Source organism: Protopterus annectens, chromosome 4.part0 (genome assembly GCF_019279795.1).
Source record: "Protopterus annectens isolate FY-2018-M chromosome 4.part0, PAN1.0, whole genome shotgun sequence".
Classification (NCBI taxonomy): Eukaryota; Metazoa; Chordata; order Ceratodontiformes; family Protopteridae; genus Protopterus; species Protopterus annectens.
The window spans coordinates 738530017-738552415 of NC_056733.1; the positions used below are offsets into that span (position 1 = coordinate 738530017).

At 42.8% G+C, this 22399-nt stretch overlaps 1 protein-coding gene across 2 annotated transcripts in view; it reads right to left on the bottom strand.

Moving 5' to 3' along the window:
• Nucleotides 1-22399, bottom strand: part of GNB1L (G protein subunit beta 1 like) — a 739619-nt gene that overhangs the window by 44917 nt on the left and 672303 nt on the right. The gene's annotated exons all lie outside the window — the stretch shown is intronic.

Here is a 22399-nt window from a genome sequence, read left to right on the forward strand (position 1 = left end):
GAAAATGAAACAACTGATATGGTAGCTGCATGTGTGCTATGTCCAAGGGATTAACTCAAAAGCTAGTATAATTGGGAATCAGGTTGGTGCATCTTTATGCAAAGGCCTGTGATCAAAATCCAGAGAGGCTGTGCTTAGACATAACATAAAAAGAATACATCCAGCAACTGCTGTAAAACAGTGAAAAAGGACAAGGCTTCACATGAGGGAACACAGTCAAAACTGGATTGGAGAAGATGGCAACTACGCATAAGCCATTAGAAAAGATTTTGTGCCTAAGGAGGTTAGATCATGGGCTTATCTGAGATGTATGCATGCCAAAGAGGCAGAGAGAGAGATATGGACTACAAGACATAGTTTATCCCCTTATGGTTAACCTTTTCTTTCTATATCTCATTTTTTTTATTTGCTGACCCAGAATGGAAATTTAAAAGACACACTAAGATGTCAAAATTAAAGCAAGCATCCACTAGAACAAAATGAAACTAACCACATAGCCAAGGGCCACATTTCAGAGCTAGTGACTTCTGCGTGGCTGAAGAGATCTTAAAATCTGTCCCCAGGCACTGGGCATTATGGGTGGGTGGGTGGATGGAGGGAGATGGGCAGCCTAGGAAAGTTTTATGAACAGGGCTGACTAAATACCTGCTGGTCTTGGTCTTAGAGGTGCTGCAGATGAAACTTCCAATGTCAGATTATTAATTTATGTGAGCCACTCTAACAGGAATGTCATGAAACTATTTCTCCTTGCCGCCTCCACTCTGCCTTCCATACACACAATGCAAATTTGCTGATATAAAGTGTAAATACAGGGTTAAGAAAAGCATCCTAATTTTATCCCTCCCATTATATAGACATGTCTTCTCCACCCAGCTGTTTGCAATTAGCAATAATAAAAGCACCCCTACATCCTGAATGGTAACCCATACAGCAGTAATACTCATAAACTTCCATGATTCATATCACTAAATACCTCGCTTCACTAATAGTGTCTTGTACTTGTTTATCAGGGAATCCTGCAAGCTCATTCCTCCATCACACTTTTATTAAGTGTTTCCACTCTGGAGTATTTTATTAACCCGTTTTGAATCTGTACTTAACAAAACTACTGCTTACCACTAAAACATGCTCTGCTTATTGTTTTGTTGCCAAGAAAACACAACTGTTTTCCCAAAAACTTGTGGTCAGGCTGTTATAACACTGCTGAGCCAGAAGTCTGCCTATACTGTCAAGGCCAACTTCAAAAATGGACTATGTGTTTGGAGGGTTGCCCATGGGGAGTCAAATAACTTGATGGGAGGAAAACCTACCATCTGATACTGTTAATCCTCGTTCATTCCTTACGTATGGGTATCGGTTCCGAGCTCGGAACTGAGCTGGCCATTTTCCAAGCTCGAGTCAGCTTCAAACTCTCAAGCTAAGCTCTTACCCACAATTCCCCTCTCCCTGTTACCCCAGATTTCGTTTGCTGCGTTGCCATCCGGTCGTGTCAAGCTACTTCTCTTGAACTAAGTACAGTCAATTGTTGTTTAATTGCTTTGTAAATTACTTTTCTGTCAGAAAAGTTGATATTTTATTGTCTCTTGCCCTATCGCATCTAGCGTTCATAATTTCCTCAGATTTTTTCTGTCCTATACTTACCCTTTTTACCGCGAGGTAATTTCTCCTTACCATTGTTGGTAATCCGTTTCCTCTTCTTTTCATACCTTCGGGTACTCTCTTGTACCATTGTTGGTATTTTTCTATTTGTTAATCCGGGGTTTAAGCGATGTTCTGATTGTGGACACAAACTGCCTACTTCTGATGCACACGCTTTATGTGTTTATTGTTTGGAAGCTTCCCATTAATCTGTTGAACCACCTTGTACTATATGTGAAAACTTTTCTAAAATAACTTTGTTAGAAAGGAAAAATAAGCTGATACTGAAGGGACTTCTAAAATCTCAGTTTTCAGAGGCTATTTCTGAGTCAGAGGTCTCAACCCCTCCTAAAGCCCATAAGAAAATGGATGTTTCTACTAAGGCTAAATCCTTGCCTTCGCCCCCAGCTGGCGACTCTCACCAACCAAAATCTAAAAAGGCTAAAATTTCGGCTCCGGAGCTCTCTCAGTCAGCCCCATTGCCTTCGGTGCCCAGACCTTCGGCACCGAGGCCTTCGGCTCCATTAGTGATTTCGGCTCCGCCCTCACCTGCAGCCTTCTACATATCGGCACCGAGGGGCTCCTCGGTTCAGACCTTTACCTCTGTATCGGCACCGACCGTTCAGTCGGAGCAGACCTTGACCGCATCGGCTCCGAGATCTTCCTCGGAACCGAGGCCTTTATTACTGATTCCAGTTTTGTCGGTTCCAGTTTCGGCACCGACAACCACTTCGGCACCGATCCCTGTGTTGGTGTAGACAGTGAAATCGGCACAGATGACTTCTTCGGTGCAGACTACAGTAGTTCAGTCGTTCTCAGCACCATTGTCCTCGGTGTGATCAGATGAGATGGGCACCGAGTCTGCCTCTTTTGTGGACAGGCCTGTTTCTCCCTCAGTCTCTGTGAGGTCCACTAGAAGTCTTTCTGAACATGCTAAGTTGTGTCTTGTGGACCAGGCATTCTTGGCCAGAGGTATTCCACCCCCCAGGAACTATCCTTCCTTGAGAGGTGATCACCCATCTCCAAAGACACCTTCTTATTCTCCTCCTTCATTGCCTTTGAAGTCCATGGATATAATACAGTCTTCCCCTTCTGCGGTTCCCTTTATGGATCTCACTAAGGAACCGCAGTTGTCTTCATGGCAGTAAAGTTTTGCTACGACCCAGGGTGTCAGCTGTGATACACATAGCTTACTGCTCCACAGCCATCCAGGGACTCCGAGTCGGCAGGCTGAGCCACTTAGGAGAGGAAAGCCCTCTGTCTTTGACATACACTCCTCTCCGGGTGGACCAGCCTTCCAACTGATGGAGAAGGCTTTCACTGCTGCTGGTGATACTGGACTGTCTATACCTCCACCCTCCTCAGGTACACTGGTTTCACAAGTCGCACCTGGCAGACACCAGGTGCAAGGGCCTCAGGACATATTCCCTCAGGAATCCCCTTTTACATTGTCTTCCCCAGCTTCTCCCACTGAGGAGGTCCACCAGAAAAGTTTGTGTAAGAGGAAGCACATGGACTCTACAGAGGAGTCTCTCACCAAAGACACAGATTTTGATGAGGGGGAAGGATCCCCTCGGTCACCCACTGAGGTATCCTTTGGCGATATCCTTGAAATCCTGAAACAGAGAGGTGATTGGCAGCCCTCTAATCCGACCCCTGAGGAATCTGTGTTCCTGCAGGCTTTTCGCTCCCAGCCCCCTACCTCCTGGGTTACTCCACCTGCCGATGAACTTGTCAAGTTCATCGTGCAGCATGCTTGGAAGGCCCCTGATACTGTTGAAGCTATTCCATGGAGATCAGATAAGATCTTGTCCCCTCCTGCTTCAGATCCCCACTGGTCCAAAGGTCTTCCTGTAGATGCTTTGGTGGTAGCGGCCGCAACAAAAAAGGAAATGGCAGAAGAAGAAAGCCAGACTGTCCACCCACCTAACAGAGAGTCCCGGGCCCTGGACAGAATAGGGAAGCGCACTTTTGCTTCAGCGACCTTTGCTATCAGGTCCCTGAATTATATGGCACATTTTACCAGGCTTCAAAGGATCTGGTTTCTGAGCTCTCTGAAACCTTGGCTGGTGCAGTGTCTGATGAGGTCCATGACAAAGTGGCCTCTCAGCTGGCCACCATTAAGTCTATATCTAACTCCTCTATGCGATTGATATCTCACGCATCAGAAGGAGCAGCTAGAGCGGTGGGTTCAGCTGTGGTCTTGAGACGACACACCTGGATGTGCTTGTGCAACTTCGCAGAACCTTTTAAATCTAACTTTCTTAATAGCCCCATTGAGCCCTCCTCGTTGTTTGGGGCCAAAGTTAAAAGCACACTGGCCAGATATGAACAAGACGGTAAGACCCTTTCTGCCATAGGAGTCAGTTATTCTTCCACTCAACGTGCTTTCTTCTGAAACCAAAAGAGTGGGAAGATATGGTTCAAGAAATCTCAGGGTCCTTTCCATGACACACAGGCTGAGTCCTCTCCCAGAGGCAGAGGGGGAAACTCACAAGGAAGACGCTCCTTTCGGGGCAAAGGGGGACCGCATAACCAGGGTTCCAGGGATTCTTTCCATGGTCAATCCTACCAGCGCTCCTGAAGAGCGGCCCAACTCCTTTCCTCTGGAGGTGGTTGGGGGATGTTTCTCCTTGTACCCTTCTGCCTGGCTAACCATCACCACCGATTCTTGGGTACAAAGGATCATAACCAGAGGTTAATATATCCCCTTCGATCTTTCTCCCATCCCTTCAAAAAATCTTCCTGACGTTCCACCCAGTCAAAGGGAAGAAGCAGCACTAGAGATAGAAAAGCTAACAAAGAGAGTCATCCAAATAGTCCCTCCAGACCAGATAGGATCCGGATTCTACTCGACTATTTTTGGTGCCAAAGAAAACTGGGGACTGGAGAACAATTTTGGATCTCAGTGTATTGAACAAGTTTGTGAGAGCACAAAAATCCTGGATGGTCACTATACAGTCTATCATCCAGCTTTTGGAAAAAGACGATTGAATGTGCTCTATAGATCTTCAAGATGCGTACTACCACATAAAGGTGTACAGGCCATCAAGAAGATTTCTGTGCTTCCGTGTAGGAGCCAGTCACTACCAGCTCAGAGTACTGCCCCTTCAGACTCTCTACAGCCCCCAGTGTGTTCACAAAGTGCATGGCAGTTGTCACAGCTCACTTGCGACTTCAAGGATTCCAGGTGTTTCCATACCTAGACGACTGGCTCATTTCCGCCCCCATCAGACATCTACTGGACAAAGCCCTGGCATACTCTCTCCTCGCTACTCAAAGGCTAGGCATAACCATAAACTGGCAGAAATCCAATCTCACCCCATCTCAGTCAACAGAATTCATAGGGGTTATCTTGGACACAAAAAACTGCAGAGCTGCTATTCCAGAGCACAGAATTTTAAGGATAAAGCAACAACTAATTCCATCCTTTCAAAGGAAAAATCCACGGCTCACTCGGTTCTACAGCTGTTGGGTTCCATGGCAGCCTCCATCACCATTGTTCCCCTGGCCAGGTTTCACATGAGGCTTCTACAATGGCTACTGCTCACCCAATGGTATCCTTTTCAGCATCCTCTTTCAGCCATGATTCGAGTAACCCACAGGTGCAAACAGGATTTAAATTGGTGGATGGCACACAATCTCTCTCAATGGTCTCACCCCTTTTCCCCCCAGCAACCCAAGGCCACAGTAACCACGGACACCTCCCTGATGGGGTGGGGGGGGCCCTATGTCAGAGATAGACAGTCCAAGGCACTTGGTCCAAACTGGAGGCCCATCTGCATATAAATATTCTAGAGCTGAGGGCGGTGCTTCTGGCGTTGCAAGCATTCCATCCCCTGCTGCCATCTGGGACAATTGCGATTCAATCAGACAACATGGAGGTGGTCTGGTACATCAACAAGCAAGGTGGAAGCAAATCTTACTCCCTTTGTAGAGAGGCCATGAGGACATGGCAATGGGTGATGGCTACCAACCGTTTTCTTCTAGCAACGCACATTCCCAGGATTTCCAACGTGATAGCAGACAGACTCAGCAGGTGCATTCTGCAACCTAACGATTGGTCCCTGAATCCCTTGATAGCAGCGAAGATCTTCCACCGCTGGGGCCGTCCTTGCTGCAACCTCTTTGCATCCCCAACCAACTACAAATGCAACAACTACTTCACCCTGATTCCCCCTCTGGGACAGTCACCCAGGGATGCTCTAGTCCACGATTGGTATTCGGGTCTTCTCTATGCATTTCCGCCCTTTCCTGTCATTTCCCAGTTTCTGAAGAAACCCTAGTGGTTGAAGAGCAAGGTAATCCTCATAGCACCATATTGGCCGCAACAGATTTGGTTACCATTCCTTTGGCCTCACCTACTAGATCGACCATGGATCCTCCATCCAGTCCCGAAGTTGATCTCACACCCACAGAACCTGATTCATCCCAACCTGAACAGCCTGAAGATAACGGCTTGGCTACTCCAATTCCCTTGACTGCCAGGCAGAATGATCTTTATTTACCAGTACGTGATATTCTCATTGCTTCTCATAAATCCTCCACTAGAATTACTTATCTGAGCAAGTGGAAAAGATTTACCTGTTGGCTGAAAGATAAACAAGTAGACCCCTTTTCAGCACCAGTGTTGATAATACTAGACTATCTGGCCGACCTGTTTCAATTGGGTCTATCGGCCTCTACCATTAGAGTTCATTTGGCTGCAATTTCTAATTTTCATGTGGGTGTCCAAGATTCCTCTCTTGTTTTGTCTTTCGGCTTTTCCCGGTTAGGGGTCACCACAGTGGAACTCCGGTCCGCTAATGACTGGCAGTAGATTTCTACGTGCCGAGTTGCCAGCCCTGATGCACAACCTTCAACGAAGGTACGCACATTCATGCATGTCTCTACACAGAAGACGCTCTAGCTGAGAATCGAACCGAACAGCGTCTTACTGTGAGGCGACAATGCTACCGCAGCAGCACCACTGCATTCCTCTCTTATGTCCCATAAATTGTGCAAGACCTTCATAAAAGGTGTGAATCATCTGAAGCCACCTTTTAGAGAACCTATTCAACCATGGGATTTATCATTAGTTCTGCAAGTTCTGACAATGGCACCTTTTGAACCAGCCTCTTCTTGCGACCTCAAGTATTTGTCATAGAAAACCTTGTTTTTGGTTGCTATCACTTCTGCCAGACGTATTTCTGAACTTCAAGCTTTATGTATCAAGAGTCCATACTTGATTTTTTATAAAGATAGAGTGTCTCTGAGAACTAATCCGTCATTTCTGCCTAACGTGATCTCTGAAATGTCCATTAATCAAACAGTTGAATTGCCAGTTTTCTTTCCCAACCATTCAAACAGAGGAGAGTATTGCTTACATACCCTTGATATACACAGGCAAATCTGTTTTTACCTAAACAGGACTAAACCCTTTCGTAAATCTAACCAATTATTTTTGGCCTTTTCTGGACATAGATTAGGATCGGCTGTTGCAAAGGTCACATTAGCTAGATGGTTGAAGGACTGTGTGACCTTTATTTACACACAATGTAATATCTCGTTGCCTACTACCATGAAAGCTCATTCAACAAGGTCGATGGCAATGTCTGCTGCCTTCCATGCCAGAGCTTCTTTACATGACATCTGTGCAGCTGCAACGTGGGCTACGCCTCATACCTTCATCAATCATTACAAATTGGATTTGGCCTCCAAGGGAAGAGCATCTTTCGGTTCTATGGTGCTCAGGAATGTCCTTCCATGAGAGCCTCCCAGGAATAGAGGTAGCTGGGGACTCTGTCCCATACGTAAGGAATGAACGAGGATTAACAATATCAGATAAAGAAGTTATGTCTTACCATAACATTCCATCTGTATTGTTGATACTCATTCAGTCATTACAACCCTCCCTCCTTCCCCCTCCTGTGGTTTCTAGTGGATCTCACCATCCAGTTCTCTTAGATTATTTAACCAGAGGTAGCCTCTACCTTCTTTAACTTGCAAATTCAATCTGAGGTAACAGGGAGAGGGGAATTGTGGGTAAGAGTTTAGCTTGAGAGTTTGAAGCTAACGCAAGCTTGGAAAATGGCCGGCTCGGTTCCGAGCTCAGAACCGATACCCATACATAATGACTGAACGAGGATCAACAATACAGATGGAACATTATGGTAAGACATAACTTCTTTTTTTGTGAGAAGAATGAGTGGTACATTAGATAGACAATGTACACAGAAAGGCGTGTGCTCACACTGACAGCAGTGCACACAGAAAGGTGTGTGCTCACACTGACAGCAGTGCACATGGAAAGGTGTGTGCTCACACTGACAGCACTGCACACGCAAAGGTGTGTGCTCACACTGACAGCATTGCACATGGAAAGGTGTGTGCTCACACTGACAGAGCTGCACACAGAAAGGTGTGTGCTCACACTGAGAGCGCTGCACATGGAAAGATGTGTACTCACACTGACAACACTGCACACGGAAAGGTGTGTGCTCACACTGAGAACACTGCACATGGAAAGGTGTGTGCTCACACTGACAGCTTTTCACATGGGAAGGTGTGTGCTCACACTGACGGTACTGCACATGGAAAGGTGTATGCTCATGCTGATAGCACTGCAAACAGAAAGGTGTGTGCTCACACTGACAGCACTGCACAGGTATACTCATACTGATGGCACTGCACACAGAAAGGTGTGCTCACACTGACAGCACTGCACATGGAAAGGTGTCTACTCACATTGATACCGCTTCACACGAAAAGGTGTGTGCTCACACTGACAGTACTGCACACAGAGAGGTGTGTCCTCACATTGACAGCACTCCAAATGGAAAGGTATATGCTCACACTGACAGCACTGCACATGGAAAGGTGTGTACTCACGCTGACACCACTTCACATGAAAAGGTGTGTGCTCACACTGACAGCACTGCACATGGAAAGATGTGTCCTCACATTGAGAGCACTGCACATGGAAAGGTGTATTCTCACACTGACAGGGCTTCACACAGAAAGCAGCACTGCACATCGTACCTCAATAAGGATGCTTAAAAAGTCTGAGCTAGTCAAAGATGCATATAAGGACCATGTACTCTCACTGACAACAATACACAACACACTGCACGAAGAAGGAAAAGTGCAAGATAAGCAAAGGTTCATACAGAAATGTGCATACTTGCACTGACAACAGTACATACTGTAACTCACTAAGAAGGAAAAGTGTAAGCTAAGTAAAGGTGCATACAGAAAGTACAGTTATGTACACTTACCATAAATGTAGATGTTCGAATGTAGTCACTATTGCAGTCATCACATTTGGATTATCTGCATGCAGGTAGCCCTCAGTCGGCCCGAATACCAGTGACTTAGTATTTCTCTGTTGGATGCTGCTGCTCCAGGACTGGCATCAGGTCATCAGGGGTATAAAAACAGGCAGCCGACGCCATTACATCAGTTTTTCTTGCCCTAAATGTCAGGAGCCCCCGAATAGGGAGCTAAGTTATGATGGGGGAAAACATCACCAGTAAAAAGTAAATACCAATATCAATACCCCTGAAAAGGGGAGGATAGTAAAAGGCATAGAGAGTTTAGAGAGAGAAAGAGAGAGAGAAAACTAGGGGCCTGGAGGGAGGGAAACCAGGACTGCAACAATGAGTACACTCAAACATCTACATTTATGGTAAGTGTACACAACTGTACTATGTTCGTCGTGTTTCACTGTTGTAGTAATCACACTTGGGTAGATTCCCAAAGCTGAAGAAGGGTGGAGGCAGTCAAGAAGAGGTAGGGCTGGCTAGAATGCCTTGCAGGACTGCTGTTGCAAAACCTACCCTGGATTTGGAAAATATAGGAAGGTGGTAATGCTTGTACAGAACTCCAGGTAGCAGCTTCCAGGATGTCCCTGGTAGGGCCTCCCCTGAGGAATGCTGTAGAGGTAGAAGTTGCCCTAGTGTAATGTGTTCTGACTCCCTGAGGGGTTGGTTTCCCATGATGCTTGTAGCAGAAATGGATGTAATCTGCTATCCATTTGGAAACTGTTTGCTTTGAAATGGCTTTGCCCTCTGCCCCTGTTGCAAAGCTGACTAGTAACTGGTCAGATTTTCTAAAGGGCTTAGTCCAATTAAGGTAGAATCTGAGCTGTCTGTGCACGTCCAAGGAGTGCAGGATCCTTTCCCCTTTATTTTGAGGATTAGGGAAGAAGGTAGGCAAATGGATAGATTGGTTGAGAGCCCCACTGGACACCACTTTAGGCATAAAGGAAGGGTTTGTCCTGAGGGAGACCCTGTCAGCATGGAAAATAATGAAGGGTTCCACAGCCATAAGTGCCTGTAGCTCAGACCCTCTTCTAGCTGAAGTGATGGCCAGAAGCAAGGCAGTTTTCCAAGAGAGGAAACAAAAAAAAATGTTTGTTCTAATATGATCAATTTATACATGTGTATATGTTTCTTTTTCTCTAATGTTGTCTTATCTGCTCACATGTAAGTCCTGGTATCTGTAACTTATATGTACTTGCTTATTCATATCATTTTTTTCTCTCTTAGATTATATAAATCTACTTAAAGGGGTTTCTATGTTTAATTAATTTTTAAAAATTATCCCCTTATGTCTTATGCTTACTTATTTATGTCAATTTGCATAATACTGTAGTGGAACTTTTCTCCCCGGGCCTCTACTCAAAATGGACATATATCCAAGTTAGACTAGCCTGGTCAACAAATGTAAAATAAAAAATAAAAAATAAAATTTTAACTCTGCTGACACTGCAGGCTCAAAGGGGGGTAGCGTGAGCTTTTCCAGTACAAAGTTAAGGTCCCAAGCAGGGGTGGGTGCTCTCCTTGACGGCCTTAAGTTGTTTGTCCCTCTCAGGAACTGTTTGAAAAGAGGGTGAGAGAAGAGAAGTGGCTCAGTGTTGTAGAGCCGAAATGGCAGATGCATGGATCTTAACGGAGGAGAAGGATAGGCCTCTGTGGAGTAGATCTGCTAGGTAATCCAGGATTAGAGGCAGGGAGGGCAGAGTTGTGTCTTCTCCTTTAGATTGAATCCAGGAGAAGTACCTTTTCCACTTATCAGCATAGAATTTCCTTCTACTGGGTCTTCTGGCTTCAAGGATGACGTCCAGCACCTGCTTGCTTAGGCTGGTTACTGGGGGAGAATTCAAGGAATAAGCCAGGCTGCAAGATTTAGGGTTTGCAGTTGCGGATGCAAGATCCACCCCCCCCTGCTGAGAGAGCAGGGTTGGGTTCTGGTGTAGGTGCCCAGGTGGTACTGGTGACAGGCTTCGCAGGAGTGGGTACCAGTGTTGGCATGGCCAGTCCGGGGCAATAAGAATTGTCCTTGGTCTGTCCTGTCGTATCTTGAGCAATACTCTTGAGAGGAGGGGCAGAGGGGGAAAGGCATAAATTGAGAGATTTACCCACTGGAAGGATAGGGCATCCACTTTCCAGGCCCTGCTGTGAGGTGTCCTGGTGCAAAATCTTCTGAGCTGGTGATTGCAGGGGGAGGCAAAGAGATCCACCTCTGGTGTCCCCCATTTCTGAATCAGAAGGTTGAAGGTGTGTAGCTCTAGTTGCCACTTGTGTCGGTCTAGGAGATTTCTGCTTAAATTGTCTGCCAGTGAGTTTCATTTGCCTGGCAGGAATTGAGCTTGCAGATGTAGCTGCATGTCCAAGGCAGTGTTCTACAGGGCCATGGCTAGCCTGCAGAGTGGGTAAGAGTGGGTTCCCCCCTGCATATTGATATACCACATAACTGTGGTGTTGTCTGTTTTTATTAGCAGGTATCCTGGTGGGAGTAGGGATCTGAAAACTGTCAGAGCATGCTGCACAGCTAGCATCTCTTTCTGGTTGATGTGCACATGCATTTAACTTGGGCTCCAGTGACCCTGAATGCACTTGCCATCCATGTGTCCCCCTCCAGGCATAGTCTGATGCATCTGTATTCAGGGTCTGGGCAGTGTGGGGTTGGGTAAAGGGCAGTCCCTTGTTGTGGTTGCATGCTGCTGCCCGCCAAAGAAACTCTGTCCTTAGACAGGGTATTATGGGAATGACAGTTTCCAGGTCCTGAGAATGTTGGCACCAAAGACTTTTTAAGTACCATTGAAGTTTCCTAATATGCAGTCTGGCATATGGAATTAGTAGGATGCATGAGGCCATGAACCCTAGGATTTTCCTTGTGGATAATTGGGTTCTGGTGGCCATTTGAGTAAAATAGCCTGTCAGATAGGCTTGTTTTTCTGAAGTGAGGAATGCCATCTGGGATGCTGTGTCCAAGCTTGCTCCCAGGAATACAATCTTTTGACTGGGGACTAGTTTTGATTTATTTTCATTGATGGTGTACCCCAGGGAGGTTAGTAGGTTTTTTACAAATGTCAGGTGCTGCAACAACATTTCCTGACTGTCTGCCTGAATCAGGCAGTCGTCCACGTATGGGTAAATTTGAATATTTCTCTGCCTGCAGTAAGCAATGGCTGGAGCCAGGCATTTTGTGAATACTCTGGCAGCAGTGGATAAGCCAAAGGGAAGTGCAGAGAACTCATAATGCAGAGATCCTGCCCTGAAGCGTAGATATTTTCTGCACGACTCCCTTATAGGGATGTGCAGATAGGCTTCTTTTAAGTCTAGGGTGAGTAACCAGGCATCTTTGGCTAGCATAGGTAGAAGCTGCTGCAGGGTGAGCATTCTGAATTTTGGTACCACCAGGAAAGTGTTGAGAACTGAAAGATCTAGGATTGGGCACCAAGTGCCCTCTTTTCTGGGTACCAGGAAAAGTCTGGAATAGAATCCTTGACCTATCTGTTCCACAGGAACCGGATGAATTGCCCTTATACAGAGTAGGGACTGAACTTGGGTTTGAGCCTCTGCCCACTGGTTTAGAGGGAGGTCTGGGAACCCTTTTGGGGTTGGCAGTGAGTGGAAGTACAATTTGTACCCCTGGGATACAAGGTTGAGGATCCATCGGTCTTTGGTGATGGGAATCCAGTTTTTTGCATGAAGGGCAAGTTTTCCTCCTAGGGGCACAAGTAGTTGGGCAGAGGAGGGGGTAGAGTTGAGAAGTCATTGGGAATTCTTTCCGTAAGGGGGTGGTTTAGCACTCCCTGCTTACGAGGTGGAGGCACTCCATTGCTTAGATCTCTGCATACCCTGAGACTTTAGTCTGGGGGGTCTGTTTCCCCTGGGTCTAGTTTGAGATGGCCTTGAGAGGGTTGGAAAGGACTAATGTTTCGAGGGGAAATGCCTACTAAATCTAGGTGGCTGTACTTGTAAGAATTCTTTGACTGTCTACATATAGCTTTTTCTTTCATCTTTTTAAGAACCTCTTCTGCTTTGGTGACAAACAGATTGTCCTTGTTCAAAGGAGCGTCTAGTAACTTGGATTTGACATGATCTGGCAAGGTCTGCTCCTTAAGCCAAGCATGCCTTCTCAGTACAGAACCAGTAACTGCTGCCCTGCAAGATGCTTCTAGGGCATCAAAGCCACACTGCAATGTATGCTTGCTGACTTGGCTTGCAGAATAGAATGCATAAGCTCTTGCAATTCTTTATTTTCTGCACAGTCTGTAAAGGTAGCTATTTTTTGCTTAACAAGTTCCATAATATGTTGTTGGTACTTCAGCATGTGAAACTGGCAATTCAAAGCCTTAATGGCAAGAGTTGCAGAGATATATACTTTTTTACCCCATCTGTCCAAATTTCTGGAATTCCTGTCCGAAGGGGTGGGATTCTTAGCTGTAGTTGCTTTGATACCTTTAGGCCCCTGGGAAATGATCTCTGGGTCAGCAGTAGGATTTTTGAAAAGAAAATTGTGAGAGTCAGGTACTCTGTAGTACCTGTCTGGTTTCCTAGGGGCAGTGGGTAAAGTATCAGGAGTAAGACTGGATTCCATAAAGACGTCATCAACAGCTTCCAGGACTGGTGGTATTGCTAAAGGCCTGTGTTGTGGCAAATCTAGATATTCTCTGAGTCTTTTTTTGTCTTGGCATTCCCAGTGGAAATGCTCTTTTAAAGTATGTAAAGTTTCACCAAAAGAGAAATCCTCTGGAGGAGAGGCAGAGGGAATTGATTCCTCTGCATCAGAATCCTCATAAGCAGATAAGGGCATGTCTTCATAATTAGAAACCTCAGAGTTGTTGGACTCTTGGTCTGCTGAAGCTGCTGGGGACTTGTTCCTTTTTCTCTTAGCAGAGGAAGGCTGACTTGCCCTAATCAGCATAATAAGGTCTTATGCCATTCTAAGCATTTTATTTTGTGGCAGGGGAGCAGGTCCATGTGCTTTGGTCGTTGGTTTTCTAGGAGTAGTGCATACTCTTGGCCTTAGAAATTCAGTAGTTTTAGACAGAACTGAAGTAGTCCGTTTGTGTTGAACATCGGTAGTATGAAGAACTTCCTCAGAAGCCGGTGCCTGCTCAGCGGCTCCAGACCCACCCAAGGTAGAGACATCCGCCGGTTCCATAGTCAAAGTAGAGTCTCGTGGCATACCGGACTCCAAACAGGTCTCAGTAGAGGCCTGCGAATCCACTGAAACGGCATCAGGGGCTGTGAAAGTGCCTCACTGAGTACCAGTGAACTGGCGACTAGCTTAACGGAAGCATTGTCGGAAGCTTTGAACCTGTGCGGTCTATCTCTGTCTTTATCCTAACGTTTTTTTTCAGAATATCGGTAGTCGGATGGCTTACCAAAGCCATTTCAGAATACGGAGATCAAGAACGAAAGTATTTAGCGACAATAAGGGCCCGACGATGAATAGTTCTGGTGTTGAACAAGGCACAAAACCGACAGCGAGGTACGTCATGGTCTGGGCCTAGATAGGTGATGCAGCAAGAATGAAAATCTCGGTGTGGTATTTGTTTTCCACAGGCAAAACAATTATTAACTTTTTCTGACATCGGTTAGAGCAAGAAAAAAGGATCCCCAACAAGGTACTTAGCTTTAGAAGACTTCATAATGATTCAATTAGTAAACAAAAACTCAGGTACTGGCCGACCGGCACTTGCGAACTGCTTCTGCTTTGGGCTCCACGGCAAGAAAGACTGATGTAATGGCGTCGGCTGCCTATTTTTATACCCCTGACGACCTGACGTCAGTCATGGAACGATAGCATCCGATGCAGAAATACTAAGTCTCTGGTATTTAGGCCGACTTAGGGCTACCTGCAGGCAGATGACCCACGTGTGATGACTGCAACAGTGAAACACGAAGAACATCTGTGCATACTCGCTCTGACAAAAGTGCACATCACTACTCACTGCGAAGGAAATGTGTAAGCTAGGTAAAAGTTCATACAGAACCATGCATACTCACAGTAACAACACTGCACACCACTACTCACTGAGAAGGAAGAGTGTAAGCTAAGTTAAGGATCATATGGAACTGTGAATACTCTGACAAAAGTGTACATCACAACTCACAAGGAAGGAAAAGTGTAAACCACGCATAGGATCCTCCAAGAGCGTTACAGTTATGCACAGAAATAGGTAACATTGAAGCTGTGGGGAAAAAAAAGGACAGAATGAGAACAGAAAACAGCCCCACAAACAAAATATACTTAAAATATCTAGTTAGCCATTTTGCCCTCAAAGATGTTCCCTTATGACCTGCAACATTAAGCAAAACCCTTTAGAAAACTTGAAGAGCTATACTATTCACGGCCCCAGTGCACACTACAATGCTCTGTACTATACTGGATCCTATAACAAAGAAATGTGTAGTTAAATCCCCTTATTCCTGTACAGATTATGAACTTGTGCACTACACCTGTCATGTATCAGACAGTTATATATTTTCTCATAAATGTATCCATTAAGAAATACCATCTACCATATTTATAAATTGCTTCTTTAATCTGGAAAATGATCTTCACTCCTTAACATTTCCAAAACTGTGCTTTCATTAAAAAAAGTTTTTGTTTCCTCCCCATAGTTTTATATTTCTATTTTTCTACAATGATATTTTTCTTTCTACCTAGTGCTAATACTATCCTTATACTTATACATCTTTCTCCTGCTCTGTCTTGTTTCGCTTTAGTTGAAAATTATATTTCCTCAACACCTTTTTTATGCCTTACAAATTCCAGCCTCGTCTAAACTACCCTTAGTTCTGCAGCTGTTCTCAGAAATTTCTCTGTTAAGTACCCTACACCATTCTTACCACAATAAATATAACCACCTACTGCTATACAGTCTTCAGTCAACAAAAATGCCCACACTTGAGGCTCTCCTGCAACTTGAGCACATTCAGATACTGGTAGTTACAGAAACATGGTTTCAGTGCAATAAAAGCACTTCCTCTAATCCTGGGTACAATTCCTATCACATCTTCAGACTTACTGACAATTCTGGAATTCTGGGAGAGTATCAGTATTTGTCAAGAATAACAACCCCTCATAACAGATTCCTTGGGACACACATTTGAACTCCTACAAGTCCAAATCACTATAAACAAGACTAACTACTACATCATAGCTAGTTATAGAATACCCTTTATGTCCCCTTCTGAGCATGACAGCTACCTTAATGCATTAGCTGAAACTCACATTAAATCCAAGACTTTTCTACTGGGGGACTCCAACTACCTATCAATAATCCGGCTGACCCACACAGCCAGTGGTCAGCATACCCAATGCTTCCTTGACATTATAAATTCTCTTTTGCAAATAGTTAACTATCCTACTAGGGGCCCCATCATCCTTGATCTAGTCTTCACAAATATGGCCACGTCTTGTATATCTCCATATACATCATCATGCCTTGTAAAATCAGATCATAATTTAGTAACCTCTTCTGTTAAAACTGGTAGTACCTTCCCTGTAAAAAAGCTCTCTGTTTAGCAACTTCTCAAAACCAAATATTCTTCAGTTACTTGATGACTTAAATAAATTCTGCTGTAATCCCCCTCTGAAAGACCACACCACTAAAGCTGCTACCTATGCCTCTGACTTCTACTCCCATTTAAATAGTTGTATTGATTAGGCAGTCCGTACCTAAACCACATCTAATGAGATGTTAGAAAAATGCAGTGGAATACACACACAAATTAAATATATAACAAGGCAGCTTAATGCCTATAAGAGGTTTCATTCTACCAGCCTTAAGAGCAAACTACCAAAGAGCTTAAGGGAACTATTAGGAAGCTCAAAGCCGAATGTGAGCATAAAATAGCTACTAAAACTAAAATAACTGCAAATCTTTATTTAACTATGTCAGGAAGTTGAGAGCCAACACCCAACAATGTTCACAGCTAGTTCACAATAATACTACACCTTTTGGCCCAAAGGAAACAGCTAACATCCTAGTGAACAAATTTAGCACAAATTTTACTCCACCTATAGTTGCAGTCATTCCACAGGTTCTGCAGTTTCAACCACTCCCTTCAATTACTATGGAACAGGTTCTCTCAGCCCTCTCAAAAACTAAGAATACTTCATTCACAGGCCTTGGTAACATACCAGGTTGCTTGATTACCAGTACTAAATAAGGTCTTTTTGAACTCCTACATAACCTCTTTAATGTAACTACTGTACTGTCATTATGCACAAGAGTGGCCCAACCATGGACCCTTGGTAATTACAGACTCATTAGTTTCACTAGCCTCACATGTAAAGCTATGGAGTGCATTATCTCATTCTTCATTAACCTGGCCACTGAAAACCTCTTAATCCTGGGCCTTCATCAGTTTGGCTTTGTCAAAGGGAGGTCATGTCACTTTAACCTGATTCATTTATTTGAAAAAGTAAGTGAAGCAGTGGATAGTGGCTATAAAGTGCACAGAGCATTGCTACACCTGGTTAAGACCTTTGACACAATTCCTAGTGCAAGCACTATTGATAGACTTGCAAATCTAAATATAAATCCTTATATACGGTGTGGTGGAGAGTGAACTGGTTGTCTGACAGAACCCGTGTGGTTATGGTTGCAGGAGCCACTTCTGAAAGCAAAAAAGTTATCAGTGGTGTACCCCAGGGCTCAGTTTTTGGTCCTCTCCTCTTTGGCATATATTTTTCAAATCTTCAGGCCAGCATTCTTGGCCTATGCTTAAATAAATTTGCAGACAACTGTAAATTTGTTGTTATTCGATGTTCAACTGACTCACAATTGCTCCAACATGGGTTAGACCGTGTTATCAACCGGTGCAAAGACAATGATCTCAAATTAAATGTAAAAAAAATGTAGTATACTTCATTTTGGTAAACAAAACAATTTCACTTATATTATAAAAGATACACCCCTCCAATCAGACACTGTTGTAAGGGATATAGGCACTCTTGTGAATAATTCCTTATCATTTGACCATCATACTTCTCCATAACAGTTCAGTTTACCTGGCCAATCTAATTTCCAAAGACATCTCCACTAGATCCAAAGAAATCCTAAATCCCCTTTACTAATATCATATCAGACCTATTATTAAAAATAATGTACCTTTTTGGCATGTATTTGTCTAAATATGTCAAGCAACTAGAGACACCTCAGAGACTCATAGCTTAAAGAATAAGTGGCCTTAAAAATCTTAACTATTAGGCAAGACTGGAAGTTGTTTCTCTGTACTCAGTCTCTTACAGACTCCTCTGAGGAGATCTGCATTCTAGCATATTAAGCCATGAAAGATCCAACCCTAATTTGACCTATTATTCCTTTGCAAAATGAATGGTACCTCAAATACTTGGTTAAAAGAAACAAACTTTCATTAGCAGACAATAAGACACTATGGTGTGATAAATTCATATCCCAACATATCTCTCACCTCTGGAACAAATATCCATCATATGTCCAGCAGAGTAGCACCCTTGCCACCTTCAAGGTAAACCTAGACAGTTGGGCAATCTCAAATTCTCACAGGTCTATTCTGTCTTGCCCTCCTTGAGGCTAGAGGGAACTTCTGAATAAGCTTTATTGACTAGGCTAGAAATAGTCTGCAGCTTGACAGCCTAGTACTTACCTATGAAACTATGCACTTCACGTCCTTCTGGATTCCAACATCCTTACTAACACTTAACTTAATCTCTAGCCCTATATGACTTTTCAAAGAAAATGCAATCAAAGACAGCAATGTTGTGGTTGGTAAATGACAACAACAAATTCATCTCATACACATTTCCTGCTCCCGATATATTCTAATCTAATTATAATAAGCAATTAAGGTATTTGTTTTACAACTTTCTTGTAAACATCAGTCATTCCCTCCATGTTCACCAAGTTTCTAAAACATTTCCATCTGACACTAATTTAATAACTCCTGATGAAGGACTCCTGCTAACCTGAAAGCTCAAGTTACTGCATAATCTGTATTGGTCCAATAAAATATGCTCATCATTCTCATTGCTGCAGTAGCCTATGGGTTGCATACTGTCAAAGATACAGCACCCAGCTAGCTGACCAAAGCTCTAACCCCCTCTAACATGGTCACTGTAGATGCATATAGGCTAATCCCTTTTAAAGTGCGGTATAAAAGCAGCCATAGTGTCTAAAAATCTTCAGTACTTTCTTGCCATCTCATACAGATGATGCATTTCTGAGACTTCTCCGGTGCAGCAGTCGGCCAAGGCTTCCTGTCAGACAGATAAGACCTCTTTTTCGGGACCCCTTCCACACATATAAATTACATTTTGGATATTGTTTAGTGTTTTTAGTGGTAAATAGTGGTAAATAGTGGTATAGCACTTTAAAAATACTGGCTTTTATCGCACCTTACTGTTACAGTCTCGCCAGGGTTTGTTTTCTAAGATTTGTCTGCCATTTAGTGCCCCAGGGCTATATTTAAGTCCCCTTCTTGTTCTTAAAGTGTTTTTGGACAGTTGGAACATTTTTTATGAGAGAATAATGGAATTATATGTGAATGCTTCTGCTTATAATTGGTTTTCTTAGGTTTTATGCTATTCCTAAGGGCAGCTAATTTAATTCTGCTTATCTTTTGGCAGGAAATTCTTGTATGCTGCTTGTGTTGCTTTATTGTAGGGTAAATTTGATTGGACTGGAAGTATTGTGTGCTGTTTATGCTTACCAGTGACAACTTCCCTTCTGACAGACTCCTTCAGGCATACCTTACCAGTGAACAGGTTTGTTTCTCAGCTTAAAAAAAATGAAAAAATGAGTCTGTGCCTCCCATGTAGGCTTTTACTATGCCTCTGCCAGTGGTGGGTGACTCTACAGTGGACTTCAGACCACTTACCTAATTCCCCAAATCCCTCTGGTACAGCCTTGCTGGCCACTATGAACCAGGGGTCAGACATGTCCTCTGTGGCTGTTCCAATGCTCTGCTTGGGCATAGCAGAACCATGCAATTTGGGAGCAGGAGACACTTCAAGAGTTCCTTCTCAAGGTGTCTGGAAAAAGAAACCCTTTGCTCCAGATGATATGCTGCCCCCTAGCCATTCACCTTATGGATGTACCTACAAAAAACAAACAGAAAGTTATTCATATTGAAAATAAAGAAATGGTTCCTGTTTGTAAAAATGTTATGACCCTGGCCAGGAGTTTATTACAGTCTGGGTACTATATGCCTTCTTCTAATACTGCTACTTCTCTCTCTCAGGAAGAAGATGAATTTTCTGATAAATCAGATGTTGACAGAGACAGGGTTTACTCACTCCAGGGTTTTATAGCCCAGTACTGTGATTCTATCAATTAGGAACCCAAAGTGGTACCAATGGAAACATTCTCCTCTTCTCTGACTATTTCCTGACTAAGGGACGTATTTGCTTGAAAGCAGACAGATGTTCCTCCAGAGATGGGTACATATTATGATTTACTTGAACAAGAAATCTCTGTTCCTCTTATTGTGCCTGCTTTGGAGGATGCATTAAAAGCTGCCTGTAATGCTCCTGATTCTCTCTCTCGCTCTCTCCCAACATTTCCTAAAAAAACAGATAAATTAATTTAGAGTTTCACATACAAATACACGTCTCTGTTCTTATCTTACAGCTGATCCTGATGACATCACTCCCATGACAAGCAGTGAAAGGTACATTTCCTCCTCTGAAACAGTTTCTAGGGATAAGGAGGGGTGGTTGTTGGACAGACAGGTTTAGAGACTTTTTTTCTTCTGCCATACTAGCCTTCAGAATCCTGAACTATCAGGACTACATGTGGAAGTTCATTCTGAAGTGTAGTAAAACTTGAAAGACTTTTCCTGACCCCTGAAGGTAGGTACTATGCGAGTCAGATTGTGTCTAACTTGTCTCACGTTTCTAAACATGCCTCAAAGACTCTGTATGATTCTGCTGATACTTTGAACAAAGTGAATCCGCTTAGGCTGAACGCTTATCCAATTCGCTTTATTAAAATAAAATGAAGCGTTTGAAATTTAAAATACGCTTTTCATCCTAAAACAATATTCGGACTTCTTCAGACTAACTGACAAACATCTGCGTAATGAAAAGAAATTGTTTAAATAACAAATTTTCGCGCCATGAAAATAGTTCATGACGAAATTTCTTAAAGTGAAACTTCTGATAGCACTATTAAAGCAGTAATGGTGTCAGTATAACTATTAAAAATACATACGTTTATTTATTAAAAAACAATTAAAAAGTGCCTTACTTATATTATGAATTTAATATACTGAAAAAATACTAAAAATAATCACAAACTGAATCTTTGTATTATCTTTATGGTTCAATCATCATTCATGAATATATGTCATAACATGTAGCCTTTTTCCAAAGTTCTGCGCACCATCATTCATTTATTCATTTATTTTTTTATTATTTTATTATTTTATTATTTTTTTATTTATTTATTCATTCGATGATTATTTTTTCATCTATTTATTCAAATAATTTATTCATAGTATCGCTCCTTAGATAATTTAAATCATATATAAACAAATTTTGATTAAATTTTATTAATAATACAAAGATTCAGTTTGTGATTATTTTTAGTATTTTTTCAGTATATTAAATTCATAATATAAGTAAGGCACTTTTTAATTGTTTTTTAATAAATAAACGTATGTATTTTTAATAGTTATACTGACACCATTACTGCTTTAATAGTGCTATCAGAAGTTTCACTTTAAGAAATTTCGTCATGAACTATTTTCATGGCGCAAAAATTTGTTATTTAAACAATTTCTTTTCATTACGCAGATGTTTGTCAGTTAGTCTGAAGAAGTCCGAATATTGTTTTAGGACGAAAAGCGTATTTTAAATTTCAAACGCTTCATTTTATTTTAATAAAGTGAATTGGATAAGTGTTCAGCCTAAGCGGATTCACTTTGTTCAAAGTTCGTGTTTTTGTAGCAGTTGGATTCTGCTGATACTGTTTCCAGGGCCTCTGGTTCAGCTACTGTTTTGAGGAGATTTGTTGGGTTACACAGAAGAACTTTTCAGATGAATTAAAAGTCCAAAATTCAGACATTTTTGTTTGGACCTGTTGCTTCTCTGGTACTCAAACAATGGGATGACAGAGGTAAATTAAGGCAGGAAGTTTCTAGCCTTTTTTTAGATCCCCAAATTCTTCCCTTCTAAAATATCTACCCTTTTCAAACAGCCTAATAACAAGCAGGCAACCAAGAGAAAATAACAGGAGGGTAGCACAACTCTAAACAAAACAAAAAAAAAAAACAAAGTTATTAAAAAAAATGGTCAGACACCAGCTTTAGAATGACTAAACCAGAGACCTGTTAGCCTTTCCCCATCCTCCTACCCATATTCCCCTTCCACTTTCAAATCAAATGTCCCTCAGTGCTCCGGCTTGTTTTTAGATCACTTCAGACAGATAGATTTTAAAGGTGATTCAGGAGGGTTACAGTTAGCAATAGACAGATTCTCCTCCTCCTTTCAG